We start from the raw sequence: 25,939 nt of genomic DNA, 5'->3' as shown, positions 1-25,939 counted from the left end.
TACCTACTTTAGCATTAGAAATTACTTGTAAATATTTCACAATTGTTGGACTACTGTCTAAAATCATAATAGAATCATACATGGTTGTCTTTCCAAAAGTTTACTTGTTGCAACCAAAAAAAATTAAAAAATTTATCTGTAATCGTAGATGTATGTTATTTTTAATGCTTTTTCAATTTCCTAATGATATTGGTTAGCAGTGTGAATTTGTAAACCCCCCAAAATGGTTGCCCAGTTGTTCACAATTGTGACATTGATTGTATTAGGTAGATGAGGGATGAGGACGGTGCTCGTTAGTACCAGTCCGCCCCAGACCGCCCCTCCCTCCTTTTGCGCCACTACCGTAACCCATGGAAGGCTGCCTATCAACCATTTCCAGAGGTTACAGTGACATCACGGTCAAAGGTAAGTACTTTCTGAACATTGTCTGCTTTCTCAGATGTGTTTTGTCTTGTTGTTCTTTTTAATATGAATATGGTATTGAATACAGTCATTTGAGGCCAAAATCATCTCTCTACTGTCTCCTCAGAGGAATAAGAAAGTCAGCCTTCAGGACATGGCCAATCAGAGAGGAGTAAGATGTCGAGCTCAGGGCATGGAAAGTGTCACCTGTTGTGCCGCACAGCTTGCTACAGCTGGTGGGTTCTGCAGCTGTATGGTGTCATTTTCCACCATAAGTCTCTACATTGGCTTAATTAAGTTTCACTATGTTATATATATATATATATATATATGATGATATAGTATGCTAACAGGCTGTTTAAGTGATGTTTGTTAATGCTGTCATATAAGTGAACATTTGTAACAAGGAATTCCTTTCTTGTTTGATCGACAGAGTAACTTGGATCATGACGTATACAGCCGTTCTGACCACCCCTGCAGGAAGGTCTCCATTATCCACTCAGATTAGCAGAGCGCCTCTTAGGAGCGTGAGCATCGAGATACTGCAACCCGCATCAATGAGCTCATACAAGTTCACAGTTGAATCCTCTCAAGATTTGCCTACCCACCATGGAAACTACAATAACCATGCTCTGAATCGAGTTGATTCCCAAAAACCACCTTGTAAAGAGAAACACTGAATCGATACAAGCCGCCTATATGTACACTTCATCCTATATATTCATTTTTTAACCTGAAAACAAAATGCAACAGAACATAAGGGTCCGCTTTAAATTAAAAATATGAAAATAAAACAAACAAATGTGTTTTATTTTTTTCTAATTCCTGTTCAGAAAATACAGAAGAACAGGGATTCTTCTAATGTTATCAAAAAAAGGAAAAGGACAAAGTCATTTACCTCACCGGGTATTGTTCTAACTCTACATAGACGACTTTATAAACCTTTGGGACGCACAAAAGGGGATTTTTTGAAAAATGTAATGCCTCTAGCTCTTTAATATAATGAGAGTTGAATGGGTGACCAGCCTCAAGTCTTTTTAAGAAAAGATGCAAAAGTATCAAAGAATTGTCCAACATGTGCAACGTGTGTTACATATATTCCCAATTGTTTCTGGGGTATAAGATAAAGTTCTTTGTGAAGAAGTAAACGGAAGCACCAATAGCGTCTTCGTGAATGTAGGTTTGTTCAAGAAAGCTCACACATGTCGGTCACCAACGGTGCAGTCCATTTACGGTATTGTTTTATACATAAATAAATAAAAAGTAGGAATAATGGCCAAAATTTTTCTTCCACTTGATATAGCCATCAATGAATTTGATTGACAAAAAAAAAATTAAGACCTATGCATGTAACATCTGGCCCAAACACCAGCAACAACTGTTACTGAAAATAAATTGCATGAACCTTTTGACCTACTCTGTTCAGGGGCAATATGCAGCGCTGCAAGCTTGTGATGGATCAAAAGGTTTTTTTGACTGACTGAAGCTCGTGACACCATGATGAACAGTACCTGGACCATAAGGACAGAGTCCTGTAAGGCCTGCTCTACTTCAAGAATGGGAACTCCCCCAAAAAGAGCTCCAATGCGTTTAAAGCGCTAAGGATCGGCAGTATAGATGCTCACTCCAAGGTGTTTATCGTTGTCCTTCAGCAAATTCAAACACAGTGACTTTTGCGCTGCTCAAAAGCTGGACCTGTCATTGTTTATCAGGTTGCTGTGTACAATCATCCTACTTTCTTTTACAGTCTTGAAAAGAGAGAGAGGGACGGTTGTAAACCATCAAACTGCAACAGGGGGGTTTTTTAGGAACTGCTTGCTTACTGTGGACTGTCAAAACCGTCCCACTGGGTATGAGGCAGCCTGGTTAACAAATGGGTTTATTTTTTTTCCCCTAAAGAAATTCTTAAAGTATTTCATTTTAAAAGAAACATGTGTGTCTTAATTTTTGTTGTTTTTGTTGTAGAGGTGATGCTAATTTGCTGCGTAATTGACTTTAGAGATCAGAAAAGGTGGTTGTTCTTTTGCTACGATGTAACTCCTGTATCTAGTTGGATTTCCACCCAAGCACTTACGATGGCGACACATGCACAATGCTCGCTCGCAGAGAGTGTGTTAGCTTTCCATGTTTGTTGGTTGCAGTTGCAACATGGGTGAAACCTGTGGGATTTTTTTTTTTTTTTTTTTGTTGTTTAACTACAGAAGTTGAAGTTAAGGATGTCCCCCATTAGTCAGAAAAATTCCACTAATAAAAAAATAATGCTGCTAATAGTCTAGTACTAACGATTTTAGTTGTAGGATAAATGCCCTCCTAACCCTTCTAGGTTTTCTCATCACTGTAAACATTCAAAAAGCGTCAATTATAGTGCTATGATGGTCGTACTAAGCATCAAATGTGTGTTCTTGATTAAGAATCAGTATATTATGAGTGATTTTGTATTATAAGAATGTGTGGAATGTTTTATAAATGTTTCTTTGTAAGAAATCTGTTCTAATAAGGAAGTGATGTGCGTTTTTCACCGACGTCTTTTTTGTGCTGTTTAACAGATATAATGTTGTTCTGTGGGTTTTGAATAGAGAATAATTTGGCTATTTTGTAAGTTTTTTTTTTTTTTTTCATTCTTTCTAAGATTATTTTTCTGTGTGTAACTAAACTATTATGGTGCTATTGCGAGTAAAACTGGTGATACATTTACATAAAGAATCCTGTTTTTAGTAACGTACATTTGGTACTATAGCACACCTCACAAGACTTCACTAGGGCGTGAAAAACTACTATACTAATCGCAGGAAAGCAGGATTTTTAGATTTTGAATATAGTGATTGCTGTAGTCAGCACATTGTTTACATTTGCATATGCTTTAATCCAAAAATGACCGTGGTGTGTGCGTTCAAGTATGATTTTATCAGTACTTTGCAGTTCACCTGAGAATCAACCCATCACGGCTTGGCATTGTTTTTTTATGGCCAGGCTTGGAGCTTACAGGAAGTTGTTGGGGATCTCCCTTTTTTCTTTTTTTTCTTCTTCTTTTTCTTCAACAGAACCAGTGAAAAATCAGATATGCAGCATAAAATCTGGCCTGCTTTTTCACTAGTACTCTGCAAATCCCGCTTTTATTATTGGTGCATATTGTTAGACACACTTTCCACATTGTTCATGTAAACCAATGTTTTCTAATATTGTGAAAGCTATTCAAACTATTTTCATATCATTCGAAATTACTTAGGTAGTCCCTTTATGATTTACTCAAAAGTCAAGCTTAGAAACTGTGTGTTTGCAGACAGATTTAATGTGATTTCAAACTATGGCACTTAAAAATAGCTTAGTTGTATTTGAATTTATGTTAGGTAAAGGTAGTATTTTTTTAGTGTTTCTTACAATTTGTAACAAATGAATGACCTTCATGATGTGAAAAAAATGACAGTAAGCATTCCTGCATTGATTGTGCCCAACAATTTGATCTAACCTGGTTTCTAACTAAAAAAGATATATATATTTTTTATTATGTTTATTCTTGAGGCTGTTGAGTGAACCTGTTCTATAAACCGCCTGTGACCTAAAAAACACCGGCGTGGATAAACTCTTAATTATTGTGAGAGTTCTTGCAATTAAGTTTAGCATTGCCCAATGGAAATATGACTTTCCAGAATGGCTCCACCCTGCGTAACTATGACACTATGCTATTTACAACTTGATTGCCCCGTTATGATCAGAGCTCATAGGATATTTTCGTCAACGCGGGTCCAAAGTTCGGTTCAAAGCACTTTACTGTTAAAAAGAAACTAACATTTGCATACTCTCTTTGTTTTTTTTATTTTTTTAAATGTTCACATTATTTTAGTTTTTTCAAAAAATATATTACTATATTTATAGAGTACCCCCCCGTATTACCCTTACCCCCCCCCCCCCATAAACCTGAAACTAGTGTTCAGATAATAACTATATAATATTCCGAAGTAATCTGTCGTAATTTTGATTCGGTAGATTGCTGATTTACATCACTGCGTGTGTCTGTGCAAGGGCCAAAACACTGCCTTTTCTGTTACAATTTTACCTAGCGTTATCATTGTAGAAAGAACTTTAATTTTGAAGCTTTCGTTTTCTTAATATTCTTTACTCTGCCTTTGTGGTATTTATAAATTTACTAAAAATAGCATTTTGTTGCTGAATTTGGAGGACAGAGCTTCCTTGTATTTATCATTAGTGGATGGTGTTAGTCAGGGTTCTTTGCAAAGTCCAAAGTATCATCAACACTTGTTTCCGAGCATGTCATTTCTTTCGACTGAACACTTAACCTGAGGGGATTTGTTCTGGCTTCAATTAAGAGCAACAACAAAAACTACTTCTAGATCAGGAGACTTCACAGAATATCCACAGGTATGGGTAGCTCACAATTGGGATTTGTTATGGTTGATGTTTTAAAAAATGAATATTTCCCCCTGGCAATATTTGCTCATAACATTTGTCCCTCTTGTTCTAATATCCAGGGCTGGGGGACGGAAGGACTCAGTCAGTGGTGGTTTTTAAGCAAATGGTAAATTGTTTAAAGTATTTGATAGGAGAATTTCACCTTAAGGAATTACGTAGGGCTATCCATAACATGATGCTTTTGGTACTTTTTGTTCTAGATTATCTCTGGATGTTAATTCATAGACTCTAAAATACAAATTAATAATTACTTTTATTCTGTGAAACGTACATGCATGCTCCATGCTTGTAGTTTTTAAGATCTAGAGTTCTACAAATAAGATTAGAGATGACTAGATGTGTTTTTTATTTGTTTTTTAATGTGTAAACCTGCCGTGGACTGGACCATATGGACTATAATGTCATAGGTTTATCTAAATCAAGTTTTTGGCCTTTAGTTTACGATTGAGCACTTATATATACCCCCCTATAAACTATATATATACCCCCCCATATATAGTATATATATATATATATATATATATTATATATAGATATATATATAGATATATATATAAAATATTAATTACATTTAAATTAAATAATTATATGAAAGATAGATATCACAAGTACAGGTATTTGTACTTATGCACTGAATGCACTGATTGGTAACAGGTACCACTATTATTTGACCATATGCAGGTATAAAATACAGAATGATTACTGTAATCATACCATGGTTATACTTCCAAGGATAATATGTATTACCATGGGTCCCATGTCCAGAAAGTCAGCATAGTATAAACATTCTGTCTTAAAGAAGATTTTCAAGTAAAATATATTATCAGTCTTCTTCTAACATACACATTTATAGTGTTAATGGTTTAATCCTATCTTGAAATAGAATTTGTCCCTTTTAGGGAGACTATGTGTGGGTGGACGTGCAGTGATGGGCGTCCAAAGCGGAGCTGGAAGTTCAGACTCTTCAGACAACTGGGCAACTTCAGCTCATCGACGAAAAAGGGAAAGGTAATATGCAGCCACGTCTTGGTCATTTCTGCTCTTGGCTGTAGAAGTAGAGCTGATATCTTCTATGGCATGATTTCCAGGAGCACAAGATTAAGAAGGACAACGCTCTTAAACCCATGCATCCCACCTCAGTGTAAGGGTTGTGGTGATATGATACGGCTGGGTGACCTAAAATGAGGGCTGGACTGTTACGGAACCTTCTAGTGCGCTACAAAGAAGGAGCAATCTATGTGAGTGTATAAACCATCCACCTTAGATTAATCAGTATGAATTTAAATCTATACAGAAATATATGAATTAAAATAGTGGCTTTCAAGATTTGTGAAGCTAAAAGACCAGAATAGGGATTAAATTGTCCACTTAATTCCCCAACTTCAGTTCATTCACCAGCTGTTCTTTGCCGCTTCCTGTTTAATAAACAAGATTTTTTTCTATAGAAACAGCCAGTTCCTGAGTTTGATGAGCGCTTCATATTGTTATAAAACAGTGACATGCGCATTATATAAATCCAACCTTCCAACTTGAAATCCAGCTATGTTACAAGGACAGTTCACGCACTGAACAAATAAATACTGTAGATCTCATTATAAATGTGATTATTCTTCCAACTGCAACAGCTTAATAGATTTTTCATCACAGGAATCTTTTGTGAAAGACCTTGAAACAACTTTTTTGGTTTGTTTGTTTTGACAGACATACACAGGGTCGATTCTGGTGGCGGTGAACCCTTACCAGCTGCTGCCAATCTACACTCCAGATCAGGTGGGAGCAGAGTACACAGACCGGCGGTTGGGTGATCTCCCCCCGCACATGTCTTCGCCATCGCAGACAGCTGTTTCTTCAACATGCGACGTAACCACAAAAGACCATTGCTGCATCATTAGGTCTTTCAGTCCTTCATACTTGGGTGAAACTGACATTTTTGTAGTTTCATTTGAAAGCTTTTTTGGTTTTGTACAAATATCATGTCATTGCATACCTATCTGACTTTCTTTATCCTTATCTTGATCGTGGACAATTATTTATTAATGTAAAAGTGTTTATCTGGTGAAGGGATATTTCATCTAGAGTACCTTAAATGATAAAAGAGCCTTATAAACTTGTCATAGCAAAAGCTTTACCATATGACTTGTGTACTATACCCTATAACCACACAATTTCTCTCTCCTTGAAATTTCAACCACTTATTATTTTGCATTGTATTGCAATTTTTGAACTCTCCAGTCCTCAGTTTCATTATATTGAAAATACCCTTTTAAAGGCTTTGAAACTAACAGAATATTCACTATAGAGTGAATGGGTTTCAGGTCATAGCAATGTTGTACTGTAATTGCAAATTTGTGTCTGTGTTATAGGCAGCCATGTAAACACCCAGAACAAACATGGACTGTATTTGGGCGACTCCAACATCTGTCATAGGTACATTCTTGTTAGCGTCATCTGTATGATTTGATCTGAGAGTGTCTGTATGTGTTGTGTTCGTCAGTGGGGAGTCTGGAGCAGGTAAAACAGAGAGTACCAAACTCATGCTGCAGTTGTTTTTCGCTGCAGTGAGTAGTCACAGCGCTCCTGGACTGAGCAGCAGATTCTAGAAGCCAACCCTATCTTAGAAGGTATGGTTGTTCATGAAGAAACATATAGGATGCCCCTGCATCACTCATTTTTGTAGTTCCTCAGATAAACATTTCAGTATTTACATCAAGTCTTATTTTTGTAGCTTTTTGGTAATGCAAAGAGACCATCCGCAATGACAACTCAGCCGGCTTTGGAAAATACATTGACATCCACTTTACTAAAAAATGGAGTTTAATCGAGGGGGCCCGCATCGAACCGTACCTGCTTGAGAAATCACGTGTTTGTCGACGGTAAACCATCCTGATCTGAGATTATAATCGGACCGGGTGAAAGCTTCCAGGTCAAGATACAGCAAATTAAATGTAAAAACCAATAAAATAATAGTGTATTTTTGGCACAGGCTCCACAAGAGAGAAAACTACCATATATTTTACTGCATGCTCATGGGAATGGCTCCTGACCAAAAAGAAGATCCTGTCTTTTAGGAAATGCTGCAGAATACAACTATCTCACCATGGGTATTGTCATCATATTCTAAGTCTTTACTACTTCTCCGACTTTTCATGTGTATTTACATGTGTTACAACAAAGTCATTTTGGAATGAGAATGGACACCGGTAGGATAAAGTGACTTTGTTAATGTTATTTAAATTATCATAAGAATTTCTTCCTGAGCAACAAAAAAGAACATAAAGCGCTTTTGTGTTCCTTACAAGAAAGTCATACTGTACATGTACAGATTTGGAACAACATGAGGATGACTGCTGATGAAACGTTTAAAAAAAATTGGGTAAACTTTCCTACTAATCATCGTTACTTTAAATATAATTATGTTGTATTATAGGGTCAGGCACTACTTGCGAAGGACGGGATGACATAAAAGAATACGCCAGCTTTCCCGGTTCAGCAATGAAAGATCCTGACAATTCACAGAAAATGACACGTGGGGAAATTAACAAGCTTCTGGCTGCCATCCTACACCTGGGGAATGTAGACTTTGAAGGTGAGTAGTAGTAGAGACCATCAACTGGAACCAAAAGGAAAACCCTTCGTATTTAAGCGTTTATTTCACATTTTTCATATTTAAGAAACCATTAAGAACAACCTTGAAGGCTGCGATATTCTCTCCTCCTTACGCATTTCAAAATGGCCGTCCACAGTTATTAGAGGTAATTAGAAAAAAACAACCCTTATGTTCAAAAACCAATTTTGTCTGTCGAGCATAGATCTGATTTAATTTCATTTATTTTTAGGTGGCCCCAAATGCCCTGGATGTGGAGCTTTGACACAACGCTCTTTGAGGACCAACAGGGGAGAGGGTGTGTCTAAACCTCTGACCTCAGCACAAGCAGTGGATGGCAGAGACGCCTTTGTAAAGGTCGTGCACTTAAATGTAGTTTCAATCACTGTTTTATATTAGATCTAATGTACTCCAATATAGAGTTCTCATCTTCTTTCTGTGTGCAGGCCATCTATGGAAGGCTGTTTGTGTGGATGTGTGGAGAAAATCAACAGTGACGTTTACAAACCTCCTCCTGATGACCCCAAACATGTCCGACTTTCGATGGTTTGTTGGACAAATTTTCGGCTTTTGAAAACTTCAAAAGCAACAGGTTTGTAATATAAATATATTCATGTCGTCTTTCATGTCATTACAAAACCGTTATGGCTTTCTGTCTTCTGTGGAACACAGAAATTGGATTTTTTAACAATATCTAACCTGCTCTTTTCCTTTTAATGAAAATGAATGAATAAAAAAAGTGGTTAAAAGTCTCCTGTTTGTCATATGAAAGTGATGTGAAGAAGTGAAGAAGTGGTGTTCTCTGAAAAACTTACTCCCCCTTACTTAGATCTCATGGTAAATATTACCCAATTACATGTGTCACACGGAAGTTTGAAATGTTAGTGACAGCTGGTCACAAAGCAAGACACATAAGAATCAATGACGTTTGATGCTATTGATGACCAACCAATTGATTTTAGGGCTGTAAAATCAACAAATTTGAGTTTCAATGAAAATATATTAATGTAGCACAAGACTCCACTTTTATATTCACTTTCATCATATGGAAATGGAAACAAGGATATTCTTCGAAAGGTCACAGGGTTTGGAACTACATGATCTATCGTAATCTTGTATGTGATTCCTGTAGCTTTGAACAGCTCTGCATCAACTGTGCCAATGAGCAGCTTCAGCAGTCTTTGTGAAGCACGTGTTCTTCAAGCTTGAACAACAGGAATATGCCCGTGAAGACATCATCTGGAAGAGCATTGAATTTAACGACAACCAACGTACGCTTGATGTGCTGGCAATAAAGCCTCTCAACATTCTCGCTCTTATTGATGAAGAGAGTCTCTTCCCTAAGGTTATAAAATATATTTGCTTTTATTTTCAATATAGGCTTTCCTTTAATAATTGATAATCATGCGATGTGTCCGTATATCTGTAATTACAATCTAGAAGTCAAGTAGTTATCCTGTATTTCAATATTTATATACAGTTATGAACAATTGTAATTTTTTTCTAGGGCACAGATGCTACCATGCTTAACAAAATGAATCAGCTTCATGGGAAGGGGGACATCTACATGCCCCCCAAAAATAATCACGACACACAGTTTGGAATCCGACATTTCGCTGGAGTTGTCTACTATGACACCAAAGGTAATACAGGCTCATCACAACGTACTTTCACATTCGTTTTTAGCTAAACATCCAAAATGTTTTATGAAATTTACTGTGCATATAGGTTTCCTTGAGAAGAACAGAGATGCTCTGAGCAGTGATGTCATCCAGCTGATGCAAACATCATCCAATAAGCTACTGAAACAAATATTCCACAATGAGCTCAGCACCGCAGAGGCAAAAACTAGTTCCAACCACGCTATCTTCACCCCAAAGAACTCACTGCGGGTATGTTAACACCAGCTAAAGGCGAATAGGGTACAAACATGTGTTGTACACTGGCATTAACAGCTTCCACTCTTCTGTTGATTTACCATGATAAAATAATTTTTAATTTGCCTTACCTTTTATTTGCAACTCCTTTAGCAAACAGCAGAGTCAAAGAAGCGTGTGCCTACATTATCTGGTCAGTTTTCGGCAGTCTCTGGACTCTTTAATGAAGACTCTAACTGCCTGTCAGCCTTTCTTCATTCGCTGTATTAAACCCAATGACTTCAAGAAGCCTATGGTAGGTTCAGTTCATTTTCTCCGTCCATTGCCTCACTTTTCTTTCAGTAACCCACTTTCCCATCTTTGTTTCAGCTCTTTGACAGGGAACTGTGCATCCGTCAACTTCGTTACTCTGGAATGATGGAGACTATCCGCATCAGGAAGGCCGGCTATCCCATTCGTCACACGTTTGATGAGTTTCTAGAGTTTCTAGAGCGCTACCGTGTGCTGCTCAAGTCCAGTGTTTGTGACCCCAAAACTGTGAGAGATGCTTTCAATTATGAAGATATGCAAATTCGGTGTTGTGTTGCCGTGGTTTCTGTAGTTTACATTGGAACAGGTTTTGAAGGTTCTATAAGTGATTTTAGCTGTTTTGCTAACTTGTGAGACAGTTAGTCACTGAATTAGACCAGCCACATCAGTGGCCACCAAAACCCATCTTCTTTGGAAACCCAGTTTCCCATCCTTTTTGACAAATCAGAGAATGCAGTTTGCCCTTCTGCCTTGTTGGCATCTGCTAACATTAGGACACAAAATACATTTCTATTAAAGAATATTAAATATATGTTCTTTAAAAATAATCTTAAATGTCTTGAAAGCATTGCTGCTTAAGTAAATCGGTCTTGTTTCACTAATTTTGGAGATGATGAGTAAAAAATAAGTATTTTTTGCATTATTGCACCTTTAATATTAATATTACACTGTAATATTAAAGGAGAGTGCCAAGAAATGCTCCGAAAAGCATCTGTGAGAACGTTCTGACTGAAGAGGACTGGAAGATCGGCAAGACTAAAGTGTTCTTGAAGGTACTGGAGTGAATTTTTCAGGTACCTTTACAGCATTTTTCAAATAGATCGGTTCAAATGTGATACTTATCTGCATCAGGATTTCCATGATACTGTTTTGGAACTGGCACGAGACAAGGCTCTCAACAAGAAGGCACTTCTTATTCAGAAAGTCCTGAGAGGTTATAAACACAGGTAAAAGACTGAGGATAATCTCCTAAGTGTGTAGAGAAAATGTTCAAACACTGGTTTACCAGAAGCCATTTTGCTTACTTTGCAGGAAAGCGTTCCTGAGAAAGAGAAAAGAGCAGCTGTGACCATACAGAAAACCTGGCGTGGACACAAAGTCAGAAAACTTTACAGAGTGGTAAGTTGTCCTCTTACTCCAGACTGGTCTAAAAGATGCAAGTCTTTGCTTGTACATGTGTCACTTTGTGTCTTTCTGCAGGTCCAGTTGGGTTTTGCCCGTCTGCGAGCTCAAGTACGCTCTCGTCAGTTGGCCTGGCAGTTTAAACAGAAGCGACAAGCAACCGTTCTGCTTCAGGCTCAGACTCGTGGCTGCCTGGCAAGGAAGGAGTGGAAACGAAAGAGAGCGGCAGTGATCCTCCTGCAGGCTTACACCAGAGGAACTCTAGCCAGAAAAGCTGCCCTACAAAAAGAAGAAGAGAGAGAGTAGGACATTTTCTGATGGATAGAATCACCATGTTTAGATGACAGTTTGCTAAATATCCCAAGCTAGATGTCTTCTTCATCTGTTGCTGTCTCCATGGTTTGCAGGCTTTCCTCTCACTTCAGGACCGTAGAGCAGAAGAACTTGCTGCTCTAGAGAGACAAAGGAGGGCTTGACGAAATTCTGGCGGCAGAAAAAACAAAGAGAGGGGCGGCTGAACAGTTGGAATCCATCACAGACCAGGAAATGGTGGATGATATCTTTGGCTTTTTGCCTAGCATGGTTGGCGGACAGGAGGGCCAGGCACCTGTGGGCTTTGAGGTGAGACATCAAACTTCTCAAAAAAGCATAATGTTAATGTTTGGATAACAATAACAATAAAAACAACAAATTTTTGTGTGTTTAGGACTTGGAGATGTGGGGAAAGCGAGCAGTACTTGAAGAGGTGGATCTGGATGATGCTCCAATGATGGCGATTCCGGAGGAAGACTATGATGATTTGGATGAGTACTCATTCTCCAAGTTTGCTTCCATGTACTTCCAGGGTGCTGCCACACCCACACACATTCGCCAGAGACTACATCAGCCTCTGCTCTACCATGAGGACGAGAATGACGTCCAGGTAAAGCCACCGTTGACTTTGACCTGTTTTTGGTTGATTTATGATGTTCTTTTCTCCACAGCACAATTTCTGTTAAGCTGCTGTGTCACATTGAGTATAAGAGCTTACTACTGCTCTTTTCTTCTTCTCCGTAGGCTTCACTAACAGTTTGGTGGATGATCTTAAGATTTATGGGGGATCTTCCTGAACCAAAGGCTCAGGGGGTCTTGAGAAGTGGACCAGCCTTTGCTGAACGCTCTCTTCAGAAGGATGTGGCCTCCAGACAGGATAGACGCCTCAGCCATATGGTGGGCCTGGACCAGGTGAGGAAACTCATTTTCATTACATGTTTGCCACTGAAAAAAAAACTGCGGGTCAGACTAGCTGGCAGGCTAACTAAAAACCAGCTTGGACACACTGTAAGCTAAGACCAGTAATACAGGTCATTTAGTAAGGTTATAACTTGAGAAAAAAAAAATCTCTTCTTGGAATACACTTCTGAATGTTTTGATGTCTCATTATTTTCAGAGGATGAGAAATGTTAGAAACACTCCAAACAGGAAACTCAGTTCAGTTCCAGAAGAGGCTTCCCGCAACAGAAAATCTTCAACTTTTACAGACATCCTGGCCCGGAACAGAAGATCGGTTCAAGATGATGGTCTTTCAAGCCGCAAACTATCTGCCATACCAGAGCAGGGTCCCAGAAACAGAAAGACTTCAACTTTCACTGATATAATGTCCCCGAAACAGAAGGACCTCCACTGCTCCTGAGGGGCTTCCATCAAACAGAAGAACCAGTAGGAAACCATCTGTTATAACAGAAGAGGTGAGACATACAAATGTTGCAAACTGGGCACTGATGTGACACTCTATTTATTTTCCGTTAATTTTGATTTATTTAAATGAGTAGATAGGCCAAGTAATATATATATATATATATTATATATATATATATATATATATATATATATATATATATATATAGATATATTTAAATAAATGATTAATTTAGACTTTTTCTTAAGGTCATTTAGTCTTATAAAATATCTAAAAATTTGACCTGTTTAAGACTAGATTAGTTCAGGTTGTAAAATGTCAAAAGTCAGGAATTTATATCAGTTGATAATTTTTATTTTTTTTTATCTTGAAAATAGTCATACAAATATAAAAGTTTTAGCAAAATTATGATTAAGATACACACACGTTCACACAAAATTTTATTTTTACTTGATTTTTAAACCACATTTTTAGAGTATTGAGAATATTGAAGCTATTCTTGAAAATGGAAGAAAGTTTTTCAGAACCATATGAAACCAACATGAATACAAAGCGTACATTTCTAAGAACCTTTCACATGTTCACTCTTATTTGTTCAAATAAAAGCAACTTTAAAACAACTATTTAAAGCTAATGCATTACTGTATTATTACAGCACACAGTCATTCTTAAATGCAACAAACAGATAAATGATTTATGATCTTTACCCATTAACTGTTCATGTAAAGGCAGAGGATGGGTCTGAAGTTTCCAAAACCACCCCACTGTGCAAACCATTAGTGAAGAAGATGAAATGAACACAGATGGACTCACCCTAGACCGGCCAATGACATCTCTTGAAAAGTTGCATATCATTGTTGGATATGCCATTGTCAGACGTGACCTCAGGTTGTTATTTAAAACCATAAGTAATCTATTGCTTAGTGGTAAGACGTTTCTGCTTCTAAGTCCTTAATATCTTTTATTGTTAGGGATGAAATCTACTGCCAGATCTGTAAGCAGCTCCAGGAAAACTCAAACCGCGGGTGGTAGCTTCTTCCGTGGCTGGATCCTCCTGTCCATCTGTTTGGGGATCTTTCCTCCTACTGAGCGCTTCATCAAGGTGAATAACCGACAGTCTTCCTTATTAAACTCTTTGATGCATGATTTCACACTTTTTTTTATGGAGTAATACATTTGAAATGGTCTCAGTATTGTGTAGTCCTGAACGTGTTGTCTCATCCGTTCTCCTCCTTACAGTACCTGCAAAGTTTTCTCCGTTTTGGTCCTGTGGGATACGCGCCTTACTGCGCCGACCGACTGAGACGCACTGTTGCCAATGGAGTGCGTGGAGAGCCTCCCAGCTGGCTAGAGCTCCAGGTGAAGACAATTATGCCACATTCACAAATACAGTGTTTCTGGACTGAACAACCTGTACATATATGCAAAATGTAACAAAAGTCTACCATAGGTTTGCAACTATAATTCATGCTCTCATTGTTTAATTACAGGCCACCAAATCCAAGAAACCCATGGTCATCTCAGTGACTATGATGGATGGCAGGAATATCAGTATGCCTGTCGATTCTGCCTCCACATCTAAAGAGGTCTGCCAAATGCTCTCACAGAAAGTCAAACTTCAGGACACATTTGGCTTCTCGCTTTACATAGCTTTATATGAAAAGGTATGAAACCCTCGCACTGGATGAAGAGTCCAAGTCAGATTTTCAGTATTATTACTAATTTAAGGCATGGTGTCGTGCTCCCTCTTTTTAGGTGTGGTCCCTAGGTAGTGGCCGTGAGCATGTGATGGATTCCATCTCTCAGTGCGAGCAGGAAGTGAAAAAGAAGGGTGGGCAGGAGCAACATGCCCCTTGGCGTCTCTACTTCCGTAAAGAAATCTTTGCACCTTGGCATGACTGCAACCAGGATAACGTCAGCACAGACCTCATCTACAGACAGGTCATCAGAGGCCTGAAAACTGGGGAATACCAGTGTGAGAAGGTGCGCTTGAGACCATTTTTACAATCAGTTGTGTTTATATCCATTATTTAGTGTCATAAATGAATATTAGAATTCTTTAAATAGCAAATTGGTGTTGCAGTGACTTATTTTTACCTGAAAGTTGACTCAAAATGGAAATTCATTTACTCCCCCTTATGTCATTCCAAAACTGCCTTACTTTCTTCTACGGAACACAAAAGAAGATATTTTGAAGAATGTTAGTAACCAGACTTGGTTTCAGGCCCCATTGACTTCTATAGATTCATTGACTCAAGAGTGCATTCAGGGATTTTATGTTGTGCTGAATAAAACGGCAGTCATCATGGACTTGGACTTTCTAGAAGCGTGGATTCAGCATCAACGCAAATTCAATAGTTTCCTGTTACCAATGCCATTGTAGAATGGTTTTATTCATAATCAGCCATGATTGCTTTATCCAGTGGGCGAGAGTGTCCGATAAAATGGGTTAATGACATAAAATTAGTATTTTTTTTTGCTAATCATGTGATCTCATCCCATTACGGGACCACATCATGTCATTCATTCAATGAGACACATCACCTTTGTGTTTGTATCAGGAGGAAGACTATGTTGCGCTTGTAGCAAAGCACTTCTATGTGCAGTTTGGATCAGACATGAGTATGGAGAATACTAGGACTGTAATTAAGGAGTGCATTAACTCCAAACTACTGGAGGCCAAGTCAGAAGAAGAAAAGTGGATCCAGATGGTCAACACAGCACATGCACAGGTGCAGATGTTTCTGTTATTGCTTAAGTTAAAATAAACGTAATAAAGCTGTCCACCTGGTTGAAAGCCACAACATTTTTTAAAAGCATTTGTCTCTTTTTGTTAGGGCCCATTAATAAACTCTCGGACCAAGTCTGATAAAGTGAAAGCCGAGTTGGTTGACTATGCTCGTCAAAAGTGGTCCATGTTATTCTCCAAGTTTTTTGAAGTTGCCAAGTTATCCGGTATGCATTGTATACTAAGATACGTATTATGTTCACTACCGTTCAAAAGACTGGGGGCAGTAGTAGTTTTAAATACTTTTAACTATCAAAAGTGACAGAAAAGATATTTATAATGTTACAACCGTTTCCTATTTAAAATAAATGCTGTTGCTGTTGTTGTTGTTTTACTTTCTATTTATCAAAGAATCCTGAAAAAAGGCATTTTAGGCAGTGCACCTGTTTTCAGCATTTAATAATAATAAATGTTTCTTGAGCAGCAAATCAGCATATTAGATTTCGGAAGTATTCTGTGATGCTAAAGACTGGAGAAATATAAAGCAGATATTGTAAATTGTACTAATATTTCACACTACTTCTGTTTTTACTGTATTTTTGATCAAATATTAAATGCAGCCTTGATGAGAATAACAGACTTCTTACCAACCCCATTTTTCTTAATGGTACTGGGACATTGCAAATTCTATCATTTCCACAACTTTTGCACAAGAATATGAGCATTAAACGTTTGTATAAGTTGAAAAAGGAGATTAAATTTGTGTCATTTCAATATTCAGGTCCTCCTCTACCAAAGAGCAAGTTTATTCTGTGCCATAAATTCGACAGGAATAACATTCCTAGATGAACGAGAAAAGAATCTCCTGGTGCTGTCTTACCCAGAGCTCACCGGGGGTCAACACTATCAGGTGGGGTGTTTGACGGCCTTGTATCATGTTGTCTTGTCATTCACAATTATAGGTTTGAATTAAATAAATATGAGTGATACCTTCCCAAAATATGTAAATTCTCTGAATTCTCCCTGCGTCGTCTCCTCCAGAGATAGGAAGTGTGTGTGTTTGCTGACTCTGAAAGGAGACTTCACACTGAATGCAGTCATGGCCACTGACATCTCAGATCTGGTAGCCATGTTCCTGGCAGGCCTGATACAACGTTCACAGTATGCTGTGGCCCTGCAGGAGGTTAACAGACAAGGTCAGTGGAGGAAATAAGCTGCATTCTTTTTTTTTTGGTCTATGATTTGACTTGTTTTTGTCTAATGAAAAATGGTTTGGATGTTTTTCAAGATGATCGAACATTTCTCAGCTTTAAGAAGGCAGAGCTCATCTTCCTCATTAAAGATGATGAGTTTTCTGTTGCCCGCGGCTGGTTGAAGGGTAAGAATGAACGGACAGGAGAAATCGGCGCAGTCCCTGCAGACGCTGTCTTGATTCTTCCAACTCTTTCGAAACCGACAAATGAAGTCCTGGTGAGAACTTGAATGTTTTTTTCCTGTGGAGTTTAAAAGTTCTTAAGATCTGTATGCTTGTGGAATATTTGTGTATAGTTGTGTTTGCTTTGAAAAAGATAATAAGCTAATGCATTCTGACTTTTGCTCTGTTTTTTTAGAGCCTGATCAGCTTGTCCCCAGATCAAAGGAAGACCATCATAGACAACACTGTAAAAGGAACCATCAATGAAAGAGTGGCTCCTTCAACTCTAAAATATTTCTCCGCTGAATATTTCAGGTACTTGCAGCAACTGTTTGACAACATTATCATTCCTTTTATGTAAAACATGCTACATTCTGAAGTGTTTCAGTAGCAAACATGAATGACCTGTTGTTTTTGTCATCGTCACAGGCAGCCCATCAAAGATGTGAACAGACAGGTGATCTCTAAGAATGCAGCACCTGAGAGGCTGTGGGCCAACTCCAGAGAAACCAATCAGACAGCCCCTGCTGAAGAGACTGGTGGGCAATCCAGATTTAAGCCCACTAGCCTGCCAGGCCTTCACTGATATCCTTTACCACACACATTTAAGTCATCATTTATTGCAATCATATCTTTGACCATTGCTTATTGCCACAGTAGCAGCTGACCTCTTATATATACCTAATGGGGAAGTCGTGGCCTAGTGGTTAGAGAGTTTGACTCCTAACCCTAAGGTTGTGGGTTCGAGTCTCGGGCCGGCAATACCACGACTTGACCAAGGCACCAAACCCTCAACTGCTCCCCGGGCGCCGCTGCATAAATGGCTGCCCACTTCTCCAGATGTGTGTTCACTGCTGTGTGTGTGCACTTTGGATGGGTTAAATGCAGAGCACGAATTCTGAGTATGGGTCACCATACTTGACTGTATGTCACGTCACTTTCACATTTTCATTAATACATATCTAAAAGTAGTGATGCATAAAGCTGTAGAACATGGCAGCTGTTGTAGTTTGATTTAGGGTTGCATAAGCAATGATCCACAAATGAGACTTACCAGCTAACCTGTTTATCCAGGTAGGATACGACCAAGAAAAGTGCTGATTCCTTGACTAAATGTTGTGCACCTATTCTGAAGTATATGGGTGACTACCCCACTAGACAGGTCCAGAGCCCCCTGGAACTCACAGACCAGATCTTTGGCCCACCTGCAGAAAACGAAGAGCTCAGAGATGAGATCTACTGCCAGATCATGAAACAAATGACCAGCAATAACAACCGGTAAACAGAAACTACATGCTCAGATTCAAAGCTCTTGAATGCACACTACCACAAAAGTTTGAATGTTTTTGAAAAAGTTATGCTCACCAAGATTTAAATTTATTCAATAAAAAAAATCAGTAAAAACAGTAATATTGTACAATATTACTATTTAAAATAATGGTTTTCTAATTTAATAAAAATAATTAAAACAATTGAATCTATTCCTGTCTATCAGATCTATCAGAAATCTCAAGAAACATTTCTTATTTCTTCTTATTATAGACTTTTTTCAGGATTCTTTTGATGAATTGGAAGATCAAAAGAACATAATTTATTTGAAATAGTAATCTTTTATTACATTAACATTATATACTAAATAAGATGTGTTTTATAGATATTTTAATTAATATAAAAAGTCTTTGCTGTCACGTTTGATCAATTTATTGCATTGTTGTTGAATAAAAGTATTAATTTAAAAAAATCTTACTGACCCCAAACTTTTGAATAGTAATGTACATGGAATCAATAAATGAAAAAAGAGGCATGTCTGTTGAAGTCGTAATCACTTGTGAACTTGGTACAGAGATGTGGCAGAGACAGTTTCACAAGAGTTCTGTACAATTTTCCTTTTGGGATTGTAGTTGCACCAAAGTCAACTGCCCTTTATAACGGTCGGTGAGGGGAAACTATGCAACCTTTAACTTCTTTATCCATCAGCGTTCTTTTGCTTTAATTGGCTTCTTTTTTAAGCTCAATCATTTAGAGTTTAGGAATTAAATTTGAAGTATATATTAGAGTGGTGTCTGATCACCTAATATGTGTTTTACTTGTTTTGTTTTTCATACCTCAACAATCTTTCCTAGTAATGCTTTACTGTTGCCAGTATTTTCAGTTTAGATGGCTTCAGATCTAGAAGCTTTAGAACACTGATATATAGTTCCAAGAAATCTCTAAATGTTCTTTTCAATGCAGGACCAAACATTCATAATTCACATTTTCAGGTGCCAATATGTTTTATCACTTTGAAATTAAATAAGCAAAGGGCATTTCAGAAAAAAAAAAAAAAAAAAAAAAAATATTGTAAACTTTCGTGTTAGAAACCATAATACCTTGTAAAACCTAGGAGACTGCTGACTGCGCTTGCATAGAATTAATAAGGCAAATAATTGATTCAATGCAGCATTTTCTCTGTCTGCTGTGCATGAGAATCAGCAAGCAGCAGGTTCATTGAACTGATTCATTGTTTCCCGCATTTTACCTCTATGTTTATACATGCATTAATGTATAATAAATAAATAACTGGTAAGTTAACATTTATAAAATGTTCTTTCTCAATCAGGTACAGTGTGGAACAGGGCTGGCAGCTGTTGTGGCTTTGTTGTGGTCTCTTCCCTCCTAGTAACTCTTTGGTGAAACACGCTCAGCGTTTCATTGAGACACGCAAACGAGAGCCATTGGCCACAGACTGCCTCCAGAGAATGCAAGCGGCTCGGAGGTATGGCCAGCATTTCTAGACATATGTTCAAACATTTTATTTCAACCCAAACTGTTATCATTACAAGTGAGATCACATTGCTTTATGGGGTGTAAGAACAGGAGGAAATGCAATGAATGAACAGACTTAAAGTTTAAATGAATCGATCATACATTCCTAAGCTTTCCTATCATGTGAGTTCAGTTATAGCAGCACTAAAAGCTAATGTTTAAGTCACGGTTAAACTCTGATTAGAACCTTATGAGAAATAAAGCTTGTATATTTTTTTACTCTTTGAACTTTGGCAGGCTTACCTGAGAGCCATAACCTATTGGAGCTTATCTCAAACAGCATGTGTGCTACATTACTGGACTGATTTCCTGTAAAGCATGACCAGATAAACACCCTATTAGCTGATGCTAACAGTTTAGCATGTTGAAACAAAGTTTGGCTTATTTAAATGTTTAAAACAACTTGGCATATGGTGGCCACTTGATAAAAGATGCTTTAATATTTAATATCAGTTAATCAAAAATTATTATTTAGTAATTCAGGTTTTTAAAGTTACACACTGTTGCACACTGTTAGCAACTCCTCTCCTTTTAGCACACTAAACTTTGCCAGACTGGGTCAAATGCCAGGAAAGTGTTAGCACTGAGTGATAGGATAGTACAGTATTTACAGCAGCTTCATCTGCTGTAACAACTGTTCAAAGGCTTTCACATTTTGGAAACACTTCTGTAGCCCAATAGTTGAGCTGAGTCCTCAAAGCTGGGTCACAGATCATTAGAACTACATTGGTGATTTGGCGTGATAGAATAACAGCCACATGTTTACTGTGCATAATAAGATGACATTTATCATTGTTTCTATGTTAGAATGGAGCCTAGAAAGCTTCCACCTCACCAAGTAGAGGTTGATGCAATTCAGCAGAACAGCACCCAGATCTTCCACAAAATTTTCTTCCCCAATGACACTCAAGAGGTAATTCAACACAGTACATGGAGCAACATTTTTTTTCCTGCTCCCGAGTTAGTCACTATTTTTTAAAACAGAAATTTGGCCCCACCAGCAATGCATTTTTATATTATTATATTAAAAGCTCGAAATTATGACACTTTTAAAACAGTGGCATAGAATGTAAACACTACTGATTCCTTTGTAGTTTTAATCCATGCTGACTGATGTTTTCAAGACATTTTTGTAATTTCAAACAAAGAACTACATATACCAGCTAGAGATAACATTATTTTGGTGACAGCAATGCGGAATACATCACCAAAACCCAACATTTTGGTTTGCAAGTCATACAAAGTAGATGTACACTGGGTATAGAAAAGAAAACCCCCCCCCCCCACCCCCTTAAAATATTCACATTTTATTGCTTTGCAGCCAGACACAATTATGTTTTATCCAGCTGTATTCTCTGAATCAGAGAAACTGAGTTGGAAAAGGATAACCCCCTCCTAAAAATGATTTGTAAACTCAATCAGGTGTAGCTAATCAACTTCTTAATGAAACACAAAGCCATCTGACTTTTGAACTGTGATCAGCTGTGGTCATTTTGATTAGTTTGGCATGAAAAGAGCTTTCCTGGAGCATTTCAGTCCTTGATAGTGCAACTGAAGTAAACAATCAACTACTGTATGGGTGGCAAGTCACTGTCAAAAGATCCCCCGGATAAAGTTGTGGACAGGCAGGAGATGGATACCAAAAAAAAATAGAAGGTTTTAACATTGCCTAGAAGCACAGTGAACGCTATTATTAATAAGTGGAAAGTATTTGGTACAACACAGACCCTCCCTGGATCAGGAGGTTGCTCCAAACTGGATGAAAGCGCCAGGAGGAAACTGGTCAGAGAGGCGACCAAGAGGCCTACAGCAACTCTGAAGCAGCTGCAGGAATTTATGACAAAGATTGGTCATTGTGTTCATGTGAAAACAATATACAAATTCTCCACAAATGTGGCTTGTATGGGAGGGTTGCAAGAAAAAAAGCCACTCTTCAAGAAATGCCACATGCAGTCAGACTCAGCTTTGCCAAAACACACCTTGAAGAATCTGAAGCAGATGAGACTAAAATTGAATTATTTGGCCTCAACACCAAACGATAGGACTGGTGGAAATCCAGTACAACTCACCATCCAAATAACTCCCTTCCTACAGTAAAGCATGGAGGTGGTAAGATCCTGTTATTGGGATGTTTCTCTGCAGCAGGGACTGGAGCACTTGTCAGGATAGAAGGAAAAATTGATTGAGCAAAATACCTTCAAATTCTTGAGGAAAATCCGCCCTCTGCCAGAAAGTTGTCAATGGGAAGAAGGTTGAAAATAACCCAAAGCACACAGCAAAACAGATCACACAGTGGTTGAAGGAGAAAAAGCTGAGTGTCCTTGCATGCCCTAGTCAGAGCCCAGACTTAAACCCATTGAAAAACACTAGAGTGGGCAAATATGCAAAGTTAGTAGAGACAAACCCAACAGACTGAAGGCTGTAATTAAAGCAAAAATTGGTTCAACACAATACTGACCCAAGGGAGTGATCTTTCTTCTCAAACTCAGTGATTCATTTTTTGTTGTTGTTCTTGTGTTGGTGTTTTATCTTTCACATGGATGTTATAAGTTGTAAGTAAATACAGCTGGATTAAACAAAAAATCTGTCCGTCTTCATTTCAGACTACAAAGCAACAAATGTGATTATATTAAAGGGGGTGATTCTTTTCTATACCCACTGTACAAAATTAATAAATGCAACATTTTCAGTGGTAACGCAGCACACACCCAGAATGGCAACTAACCATTCTGTCAAATGGCCTAAGACCCCTATTTATTTACCCCGGACCAGTGGGCCATAAATTTTTTTTTTCTTTTTTATGTATTTATTTATTGTTTTATTGTTGCTGTTGTTGTTTTTTTGGAGCAATACACTAGTGGTTTGCACATCAATAATACTTTAAATGTTCGAAATGCAGCTAAATGAACATGAAATCTACAGTCATTTTGCTGCCAATGTAAATCATGCATTTTCTCATGGAATGTCAATCCAGTGTTCTTTTTTCTCACACAACTGGACAGATTTTTGAGGTGACAACCAACACCAAGATAAAAGACCTGGTCCAGACCATTGCTAATAAACTCATGTTGTCCTCAGCTGACGGTTTCAGCCTCTCTCGTGAAAACTCCTGATAAGGTTTGTACGCATACCATGAATACGCTACCATGGCAGTATTCAGGGATCTTAAACCAATAGTTTAAGAAGTGACTATTTAAGAAATAATATATTGTTAAATATCTTTATTGCCTCCACGGTGTGTCTACAGTTTGTTACAGCTCTGCAAATGGTCCTTTGTCATGTCCTTTCACTAATTTACAGCTGCATTTTTTACAAAGCCTTTGTCAGTATGCTAATCTAGGATTTTCTTTCTGTCAGGTTCTGAGTCTGAATGAAACTGACTACATCTTTGACATTCTGAGACAGATTACTGACTGGTCCAGGAGAGCAAAGAGAGTGAATCAGGGGTAAATCTGTTTCAATTTTGGTGAAAAAATTTATTAGGTTTTCACCGATTAAAGGGGTGTTTACACGACACAATTTTCAACTAAAAACTGCTTTTTGAACTTTCATTTACACAACAATGGCATTTTTGGGGCCTGAAACTTTTGTTTTTGAAAACTACACCCTTTATCATCACCGCGGGTAAACTACCAAAATGGAAATTTGTGAAAATGGTGGCATCATGTGCATGCATATTACATGTTCAGTTTATAAGTATGTGCGAAGGTTCATATTGTTTCTTTTCTTTTACTAATGGCCTGGCATGCCTTTTCAGTCATTTTCGTGGCAAATTACATTAGTCAAATTCAAAACAACTGCTAATGCTTATACTGTTTTAAACAGCAGGCAGTCCAGTGAATGTGTCTTACACAGTTTACTTTATGAGAAAGCTATGGTTCAGCATTGTCCCTGGTAGAGATGTGGAGGCGGATCTCATCTTCCATTACCCACAGGTAACTGGCAATCTGTGCCATGTTCTTAAAAATATTTGTAAAATTTTCAAAATAGCTTCCTTGTAAGCATTGAGGAACTTTATATGGTAATTTTCCATATTTCTTACACTGTCTAGGAGTTGCCCAAGTACTTAAGAGGTTATCATCGTTGTACCAAAGAAGAAATGGTGATGCTCGGCGCTCTATTATTCAGAGTGAAAGTGGACAATGATAAAAGTCAGTTTCCCATGATTCCTAGGATGCTGAAAGACCTGGTGCCTAATGACCAGCTTAAAGCCATGTCTGCTGATGAATGGAAAAAGGTCTGTTTCAGTACCCTGCAATTCTGTGCATTTGTGTGCAGTGTGTACGAAATATTGTGCTTCTAAAGTGTGTCTTGTACATAACCATTTTTCAACAGCACATTTTTGCTGAGTACAACAAGCAAACAGGCACGACTGTGGAGCAGGCAATGATTGGCTTTTTAAAGATTATCTATAAATGGCCCACATTTGGCTGTGCCTTTTTTGATGTGAAAGTAAGCAATTTGAGTCTGTAGCACAATAAGAATTTTCAAACATCACTTAAAAACAGTGTATAAGATGAATCTTGATTTTACAGCAAACATCAGAGCCCAATTCCCTGACATTGTAAGGATTGCCATCAGTAAACAGGGCATCACTATCATTCACCCCAAAACAAAGGTATCATCAATCGATAACTCTTTTTGCCTCATTTTAACTGCTTAGCATGTCATTTCCCTAAACAACATTTTATATAAACACCTCAGACGAGTGTAAGCTTGAATCTACTTAAAATATGAATCATGTATCATAACTCTGTCTCTACTTTTAATTTTGTTAAACTAAGTGAATTCACCTTCTGTTTAAGGACATTCTGGCAGTGCATCCATATAATAAGATTGCAAAACTGGTGCAGTGGAAGCACATACTTCCATATGACTGTAGGAATCTTGTCAGAGGGAACAAAATCCTGTGTGAAACTTCCCTGGTAAGTGACACAGATTTGGCTATTTAGCAGCCAATTATTATCAATGAAAAAAAAAGAACTTTTTTTCAGTAAGGATCCATTAAATTGATGTAAAGACATTAAAGTGACAAAGTGAAAAAGACATTTATGATGTTTAAAGATTCTATTTCAACTAAATGCTGTTCTTTTGAACTTGCTTTTTCATCAAAGAATCCTGAAAAAAAAAAGAAAATCACAATTTTCACAAAAATACTAAGCAGCAAAACCTTTCCAATATTGAAGCAGCCTGTTAGAACGATTTCTGAAAATTCAGTTTTGCCATCACAGGAATAAATTACATTTATATTAAAATAGAAATCCATTCTGTTAATTATAATAATATACCAGTAGTGTGTTTTTTGTGTGTGTGTGCGATTATAAATATATATAAAAATATTTTTTTTTTGTCATTTTAAAGGATAATTTTTTCAGATCTTAAAATAATAGAATTTTATCCTGTGTTCATAAGGGCTATAAAATGGATGACCTGCTGACTTCCTATGTCAACATGTATCTTAATGAGAAGAGAGGACAAAGACGAAATCAACACTTTGACTAATATTAACAGACGAGCAATCAGCTTACTGTTCTTTTCTTTTAAAGGCATACATTCACATATATGATAAAAA

The 25,939-nt window shown here is 37.6% G+C and overlaps 1 pseudogene; it reads left to right on the top strand.

Moving 5' to 3' along the window:
* The first annotated feature begins 350 nt into the window (after positions 1-350).
* Positions 351-25,939, top strand: LOC122134605 (annotated as a pseudogene).

This window comes from Cyprinus carpio, chromosome A6 (genome assembly GCF_018340385.1).
Source record: "Cyprinus carpio isolate SPL01 chromosome A6, ASM1834038v1, whole genome shotgun sequence".
NCBI lineage: Eukaryota > Metazoa > Chordata > Actinopteri > Cypriniformes > Cyprinidae > Cyprinus > Cyprinus carpio.
This window is presented reverse-complemented; position numbering and strand designations above follow the sequence as displayed.